The following is a 9287-nucleotide window of genomic DNA, read 5'->3' as shown; positions in this document are numbered from 1 at the left end:
CTTCACCATTTATGTCAGGCAAAAAATGCAGTCATTCGCTCGTTCAAGCTTTCAAATTTGCCACTTTTCTCAGTTTTATATCATTAAGAATTGAATAGTGTGGGATTTTGACGCATTGGGCTTTAGGACGTTGTGCATTTTTCCCTTTTTTCTAACATTTTCTTGACCAAAAGGTTAATAATTAAAACAAGAATATCGTCAAATTCATCGGCAACGAAATGAAAGTAAGTTACATCTGCTGTTAAGTTGGGGTGGACAGAACAGAAAGAAATATTTAAATATAATGCAGTTTTCGTCCAGCCTTATCTACAACTTCGAATACACCTCCCCGACCACATTTTGTTCAATAAACACAGAACCCTCTAAGCCTCTAAAAGACAAAAGGATTTCATAGCAGAGCTGTTGTTGTGGATTGCAGTGGAGTATACAGATTAGTACCTAATGAAGTGGTAATTCAGTGTTTTCGTCCTCTACCCCAAGGACATTACAGAAATCCCTAGAGACGCTCTTCTTCCACAATGCCGTTTGCATTACAGTAACTTGGCTCTCTTTCACGTCTTCTGGTGCATTCGTGTGCACTCACACACACACACGTCTGTAGGCATGCGAGTGTGCGTCGTGGGGTCCAGATGAGAGGCACAGAAGCAGGGGGGACCCCTCGCCCTTGATGCACGGCCCTGACTGCGGAGAAGCCGAGGGACGGATCAATAACGGCTGCTGAATTATTAATCGGCACACGTCCTCCTCAACCACAACCAGGACAAACGCTGCCTACCATGCCTGGACATTTTTAAGGCATGTCATGAAAATTTGAACTACGCGTTAGTTGACTGATTACATGACACAGAGTGCCGTGTCATCCCCGCAGGTTACTTTATGGACCATATCAGATCGTTTCACGCCCGGCGGTGTGACCTGTCGGTGTTGCTCTCCAGAGCGGGTCTCTGTGATTTGCTGTATATCCGACCCTTTCTCAGGCAGAAATCAATAACAAAGCAGATCAGTGTGAGCCGAGAATGTGCCGTGTGGGACAGGAACTCATTAGAGGCTGGTTCTGTTGGTTCAGCATTGTTACCGAGAAAATTGTCTTCAAAGAGTATAGACGAGAGAACCAAACAAAAATGATTTTTAAGTGTAGATGAGGATGTAGAAATGCAGTTGTCCCACACAGGAACTACGCCTGCTGACACTGCAGTATTCTATTACTGCCCACTCATGATACATCCACCTCCATTACTCTGCCATTTTTTTTTCTTATCTGTTGTTTGTATGAGAGTGTAGCGGCAGATAATATTACACCTGTGTGTCCGAGGTGTGTGTGTGTGTGTGTGTGTGTGTGTGTGTGTGTGTGTGTGTGTGTGTGTGAAGGGACTTTAATAATGCTGCTCCGCTCTCCTGAAGGCCTCTTCTCTGCAGCAGCCATCACTCATCTCTGTCTCTGCCTGTCAGCTTCGGCCTGCTGTTATGTCCGTCATGCTGGGTGAACACCCGACCGGCCTCCGATCAAGTAGTACGTCACACGTGTTGTGAACGCTCCCTTTATTCACAAGCTAATGTACTCGGGAAATGAGTCCTCTACTCTCTAAATTTTCGCGTGTGTGCATCGTTCAGAGTTTGCTGACAAAGGCGAAAGCGAAATGTGGATTTGTCTGGAAATGTGCGACGTAGCTCACCAACTACTAATTGGGTTGCCATGATTTTTTTTTAGACATTCGTGGTCCCCGGATGATGAATCCTACTGGGACCATGAATTTTTTTAGACATTCGTGGTCCCCGGACGATGAATCCTACTGGGACCATGAATATTTTTAGACATTCGTGGTCACCGGAGGATGAATCCTACTGGCTTTGGTGATCTCCTGAATTTTCATATCGCAGCACCAGCAGGCCAGATTTTTAATTTGCGTTCAGTGTTGCTCTTGTGTCTGGTTTATGACTAAACACCTTCTACATACAAACGACATTTAGCCTCAGCTGTACTTACTCTCACTTGTTTAGAGCTAGTGAGCAAATTTTAAGCACAGCCTCACAGGACTGCCAGCGTGGCTTCAGACTCTTAGTCTTATTAATGGTTTTATAATTGGCATTGACAAAAACGGAACAATATGAAAGCAAAGTTAGTGAAATTAATATGGAAAATATTGAAGAGAGTTACAAAAAATAATTAAGCTCCTGGTTACTAGTTACTAACATGTTACTAACCGATAGGGTTAAAATCAGTAATACAATACAATACAATATTAATTAAAATGTTTTTCCAGTATCAGTGTCGATCACAATGTGGGAAATGTATCGCAGAAAATAATAAAACTGGTGTTCAAGGCGGTGAGCAGTGTTTGGTCGTAATGGGCCGCACCAAACAACTCATCTAATTAGTTCTAATTGCAGTTTTCCTGGAATTATTTATTTGGGTAAAAGCATTTTGTAACGTGACAACACCATACGATCATCACATCGTAATACAGTTCCAGTGAAAGACAATGAGCGGTAACATTGAACTATTTCCCGGACCCATCAGTAGCAGTGACCAGAGGGTAGATGCATTGACGTAAGGGTGAATTCATAGCTGTACAGAGGCTCGCTTACACAACGTGTGCTGATATTTGTGTGTACACACCAGTATGATAGGATCCACTGAGCTTCACTGCCCACTATTGACTACATCTCCTCTCTGAGGGGGCTTCTGATCCAGGTTTTGTTTATTAGCTATCAGTCTGCAGTGTAGGTCCACTGAGTCTTTATTAATTGCACCGTGTGGGCGACAGCTGCAGCCATGGAGACCATTACTGCCACCCTCCTCCTCCTCCTCTTCTTCTTCCTCCTCTCCCGGGATAAAACGTGATCTTTCATGTTGCCAGACTGTCCCTGTGCCTCATCAGTCAATCAGGAAAGGGTCTGCTGTGTGCAGAGGAGACACCGAGGGCCGAGACACTAATGGACATAGAGTGATGGATGCGCAGATTGCCTGTGTGTCATACTCTGTCCATTTCATCCTGACATAACAGATGCAGCAGAGCGTCAATATCGCAGGACTCCTTTGGGGAAACCGCGAGCATCTTCGGGGGGGGTGAAAAGAGGCCACGGAGGGTTTGAAACTGAGAAAAGGGACGCTCGGACGTGTAGGTGTCACTCTGAGGAAGATGAGCGGTGCTTCGGCTTTTTGCCATTTGGAGCCACAATAACATTCATCAGTGAATTTATCTCGTGACCATAAAACACAATGCAAACGTTTGCTAACAGGTCCACCGTATCAAGTTAAAAGGTGATGATATGTCAGTGTTGTGTTCACAACTGGATTCTGCTGACCTCAAGTGGAGAAAAAAAAAATCAGCAACTGCCCAGGAGCCCCAGACCTCATTATTCAGGTTCATTACGTATCATTTGGGTAATTTGATTCATCGGAAATTTGCACCACTGAAGTACAATATCGACTATGTCCGGCCCTCCATCCTCCATCTCATGGCCCCAGTCTGGTAGAGGGACCCTGCATCAAAATCTAGTTTTAAGACCTTAAATGCTTTATATTGAGCTCGTTTATTTTAATGTTGCTTTAATTTCTTCTCCGTGTCAAGTAATTAACCGTAGGAAAAACCGGTGAAAGGTTGTATTATGCCGTCGTAGGAAAAGTGTAAAGCCGCAACCAGAAGTTATCGTCATTATCAATACGTCTGACAATTATTTTCTTTATTAATAGATCGACTGTTTGGTGTATAAGGTGTCAGAAAATAGTGAAAAACAACATATTGCACATATCCAACTTGCTCCGTTTTGTCAGAGCAGCAGTCAAAAACCCAAAGATGTTGAGTTTATGGATACCTGCAATGCTAGAGCAGAAAGAGTAAGAAAGTTCTAGGAATTGTGAAACTGGGATTAAATCAGTCCCTGTGTGATGTGGCTGCACTGCATTCTGGTCTGTTCTGGCCGTAGGAACGCAATGCTGGATGTCTCCCAGTCTGAATAATGAACGCTGGCTCAAAATGGCATCTTTACAACTAAGCCTAATAAGCCATAATGGGTTTGAGGCATTAACACCACATCCTAGAGTCTGTTGTTGTTTAAAATTGTTGAAACCTTTTCACAGTACGTCATCAAACTCCCACATCTACAGCATCATTGGCTGGACTTTTCTTTTAACTGCCTCAGTTTTGAACCTCATCACACTTTACCCCCGTGCCTCAGCCAGACAACATCAGCCACCCCTGTCTCAGCTCCTAAACCCTCCTGTCCCTACGTTGTGTTTCTCGCTTATCCGTCCTCCGCCTGTGTGCTAGGGCAGATTAGCGTTTGCGTGTACACACTAGCTGCAGAGAGGCAGAGCGAAGCCTTCAGGAGGGCTGTGAGGCCCCGAGGGCGCTGGCTGTCCTTCAGCACATATGCCACCCATCAGGGAGGTGACTGCCATCTTGGCTGCCGGAGCTTTTCCACGTCGGCATCAGAGGGCTTGAGTGTGGAGGGAAATGCTAGCGCGGAGCTGACTGTTATTTTCCGGCAACACGCAGTTTTACTGTGATGAGATGCTGATGAAAACTGTCTGTGTCACGCTAGCTTAAAATCTGACTCCACTAGAAAGCAGTGGTACATGTGGTGGTTCATGCAATAAAACCTCTCTATCTGTTAACGATCATTTTCTATCCTGGCTCCAAATCTGTCTGTCTTTGCTGATGAGCTGCACAGCTTCTGTTCCGTCGGTTTTACGATCTCTGTTCAAAATTTCGATCGATGAGGTGAGCGCTGAAGGAAAATTTGGAAAGTCACAATATAAGAGCGTCATCGATCTCAGACCATTTATAAACCGTTTATAAACGCTGATAAGCTACCAGCTGTCATCTGATTACATCCTTTACTGTAATTGGAAGCCAGCTGATCCCATTTGATAACAAAAGCCTGCCGTCCCGTCTTCTAGGTCTTATAGATTTTCCTTTATGTTCTCTGTGTATGAGCCTGTCAGCCATTGTGACTCTGCACTCCTCCAACAGCTGCGTATTAGTATTCAAGGCACAGACCAGGAGGAGCTTTGGTATTACAGGCAGGCAAGCCAGGCCCGCGGAGACCGCGTGGGTGCCGTGAGAGGTTTTTCTGGAAAATAAACACGAATCAGTAGAGAATTTCTAAACCCCTCTGACCATCGCTATTATGAAAAGAGCCACTGGAGGATTTGCCTTCAATTTGAGGGTGCACCCACTTCTGAGGACATTTTTACTGCCTGGACCTGATCAATTTTCCAATGTGACCTTTGCATGCCGGCGGGCAACACAGAACCCAGTCGCTTCATCTCTACCATCTGAACTGGGAACTCGTGCGTTTCCTCTGGGCTTAATAGAGATCCAGTCGGTCTTATTTGCAATACAGAAACCAGTCTAGCATAAAAACACATCATTTCCTGGAAGAACAGTCTGAAAGGTTTTAATGGGGATAACGAGCATCTTTTTATCAGCCACTCTCGCCACACAGCGTGTCTCGGGTCCACAATTACTGAGCTATTACTCTCTCCACATTCAGTGCACCTTTTCCCCCGCCTGCTGTCGCAAAAATTGATTAGTGTCTCGGTTCGCTCATTTTTACTCAAAGCACTGATGTCAATGAGAGCCTACCAAGTGGAAACACAGGCTAAGTAAAGCAGCACAACAAATCACAAAATCCCAGAATGCAGAATTTGCGAATATCATTTACTTTCTTCTTACTTTAAAAAATAAGTTCGGTGATATTTTATCATTTTTCTTCCCATGGAGAGACAAAAACCAACAATGACTTATGACTTATCCCACTAACTAGTATTGTGTGTGTATCCAAAGCCTGATATCTCTTATCCCTCTGTTCCATAGAGCTCCAATAACTATTAAATACACAGAAGTGAGCCTCACTGTTGCACTGGGCGACACGATCCTTCATCACCATGAACACACACACACTGTAGTTTATTTTGCCTCAATCCCAGATACACCGTCCTGCTGCTGCAAATCAGCTGCAGTAAGTCCGCTACTGAAAAATAGTCCACAACAAATGCATCCTCTACTGCCGTTAGAGTAGGGATGCGAAAAAGTTTTGGTCTTTTCATCGGATTTGTTTACAACCAGAAAAATATATTGAATCCCACCAGCCGAATCCTTTCAAATCAGAATCAGAAAACCGGAATTCAGTGATTGAGGTTTGCTGCTGCCATTTTGGCTGGGACTGATTCTTGAGGCTCTGCCTCAGGCAACATTTTTTTTTTTTTTTTTTTTTTACTAACGGCTCACTCCACACATTCCCAAATGTTGTCTCTCTCTATCAAATCTGTGAAAGAGCTTTCTGGAGTATATTTTATTTTTTACATAAAACAATTTTTCTTAATCCTGTGTTTTTGCTCACTGCTGTCAAATAACAAAGCTCACAGGAATCAAAGTCTCGCCTTGTTTTTTAAGAGATAAAACAAGAACACTGACTTTTCAAAAAAAAAAAAAACAGTGTTAACTCAGGGGAATCTGCACTGCTGTTTTTCAGTCTTTTCTTCATATTCATTCACAGTTGAGACAAGCCTTGTTAAACCGAAGTGTTACTGCTCATTTCCCTCTGGTCTGAACCAGATGTGAACCAGCATCCCTGAAGGCATAAACAACCTTCTCCAAACCTTTACGTAACCGCTATACAACTTTTGTAGGTTATTCATGTTGTTTATGCCACCTTATCTATTGGCCGTAGACAAGATCAATTTAGTCATGTGAAAAACCTGCGGGGATCCAGTTCGAGACAGGGTCACATCCAAATGGGGTTGAGAGTGAGTCAAGGCTGTAAACTGGGTCCTGTTCAAGACTAATGTCAAAAAACTGTTCTTAAAGATGTTTTTAGCCATGCAAGCAGCTCTCGGGATGGCCGTGTCGGTCGGTGCACCACTTTGGTGCAGATGGAAATATTTCAAAAACTATCAGATGAATCGCCATGAAACCTTGTGCAGACTTTCACGGTCCCCCAGAGGATGAAGCCTACTGACTTTGGTGATCGTAAGACTTTGCCTCCACTGCCACCATGAAGGGTGACAGTTGTGATTTTTAGTTGAAATGTCTATTGGATGGTAAACTATACAATTTGGTACAAACATTAATTTCCTCCTCCGTATGAACTTTAATGAGTTTTTTGGTCCTGTGTCATTTCCTCGTGTGTAATCATCGTATTAAAATTTCAATTTGTCCAATACTTTGGTTTATGACCAAATACCTGCAAATCTAATGACATTCACGTCAGCCTCAGCTGCACTTTATGTTGAGTGCTACTTAGCAAATGTCAGCTACGATAAACTTAGGTGGGGAACGTGGTAAACATCATACCTGCTAAACATCAGCATGATAGGATTTAGCCCAAAGCATCGCTGTGCCCAAGCACAGCCTCGCAGCACTGCTGTAGTGTTGTTATATATATATATATAAGAATTTCTTGCATCCACAGAGATGTTCTGTTTTTCTGCTGCTGGGAAGAAAATAAACCAAACAACACCTTTGATATAATATTTGGATCAATGAGAAAGAGATTGGACTCAATAATGTGCTATAATGCAGGTTTCTGGAACCCTGCGATGGTAATCTCTTACACCATATTATATTGCTTAGATGGCGAAATCTGGACAGGTTGATATGCAGCATCCACAGACTGTCTAGACGAATCCTGCAAATTACTGAAATACAATATAGCTGGTGAGTGTGTGTGTGTGTGTGTGTTCTTGTATCCCGGTGGGGACTTAAGCCTGAATGCACACCAACCCATGGGGACTGGTGTCACAGTGGGGACAAAAATTGAGGTCCCTACAGGTAGAGACTGCTTTCTGATGGTTAGGACTCGGTTTTTGGGTTAGGGGTTAGAATTAGGTTTAGATTAGGGTTAGGGTAATGGTTGGGGTTGGGCACTTAGTTGTGCTGGTTAAAGTTAGGGTAAGGGGCTAGGGAATGCATTATGTCAATGAGTGTCCCCACAGGGGTAGTGGAAGAAGTCCGTGTGTTTGCGTGTGTGTACGGATGATTGCAGCAGCCTGCCGGTGATCCCGAGGGACACGCTGTGTTTGTTTCAGGCTGCTGCTCACGTCTCTGTATATTCACGGCCCCCTTCCAGCTCCGTGTTCACCTGCCCTCATAGTTTACTGCAGCCAATTTTCAAGACTGTATCTGGATAAGATTTCAGTCAGTGGCAGCTGTGAGGCAGGGTGAACAGTTTGGAACCAGTAATCAGAGACAAAGAGAGTAATCAATAGCATCAATAAGAGCTGGGCGTGTCTCCCTTTCTGACCTGGAAATGGATTTAATCCTCCACTGCTAAGTATCCCTTGATATTTTTCAGAGCTCCTCATTCACTACGTTTACATGCACACAACAAAACATCAGCAGCAGATCAGATCAATTGCTCCACCAGATCAATCGCTTCACCCCTTGCATATTCATGGCTGGACCAACAGTGTTGGCGGTTCCCCATTGGCTGTTGCTCTTTCAAAATGAATTGGCGCAAACAGTTTCTATGGCGTCATCAGGGCAATTTTACAGGCAGTGTTGCCAACTTAGCGCCTTTGTTGCTATATTTACCGACTTTTCAGACCCCTTTTAGCGACTTTTCTTCACAAAAGCACCGGGCGACAAATCTAGCGACATTTTGAACAAATCTTAGCTACTTTCTGTAGAAGAGATTCTCCAGTATTTCGCGAGGTCGGGCTCTCCCTCCCGCAGGCACACCTCTCCGTGCGCGCCGTTCAACTGACCGCACGGCAACTGACACAGACGTGAATGAGGTTCTAACTTTCTCTCTGAGTAATCGTTTCACAGGTAACTACGGCCGAAATCACAGCACAGTCGTTGTCCTCAACTCATGTGTCTGGTGTTTTTGTCGGACCACATCGTGGTTAGAAAAATCAGAATCAGAGCAGCAGCTTGGAAATGGATTGGAAGTGACTGCCTGTTAACGTGTAGTCTTAATGGGCCGCGCTCCACTGTCTGAACAGAAACAGAACATGGGAATGAGAGCAGCTTTATTGGGAATTCGGCTGAATTAAATCACTGTATATGCGAGCACAGAGAGAAGGTGAGAAACACACGGATAAAGGGCTGAAACCAGCTCACACTAGGCAGAATGCAAATATGATGTGGTGACGCCATGAATATGCTAATTAATGTATTATGTCATCTAGTGACAACTTTGAAACTTTTCCAGCAGGCTTTAGCTACTTTCCATTGAAAGTAGTTGTTTATAGCCGTTCCCCAACAGTTTTTAACTACGTCCTAAAATTTTGCACATTGTGACCATACATGGTCCAGCCATATACTAGGCTTCGACCT

Source organism: Xiphias gladius, chromosome 1, assembly GCF_016859285.1.
Source record: "Xiphias gladius isolate SHS-SW01 ecotype Sanya breed wild chromosome 1, ASM1685928v1, whole genome shotgun sequence".
NCBI classification, from domain to species: domain Eukaryota; kingdom Metazoa; phylum Chordata; class Actinopteri; order Istiophoriformes; family Xiphiidae; genus Xiphias; species Xiphias gladius.
Note: the sequence above shows the minus strand (reverse complement) of the source record.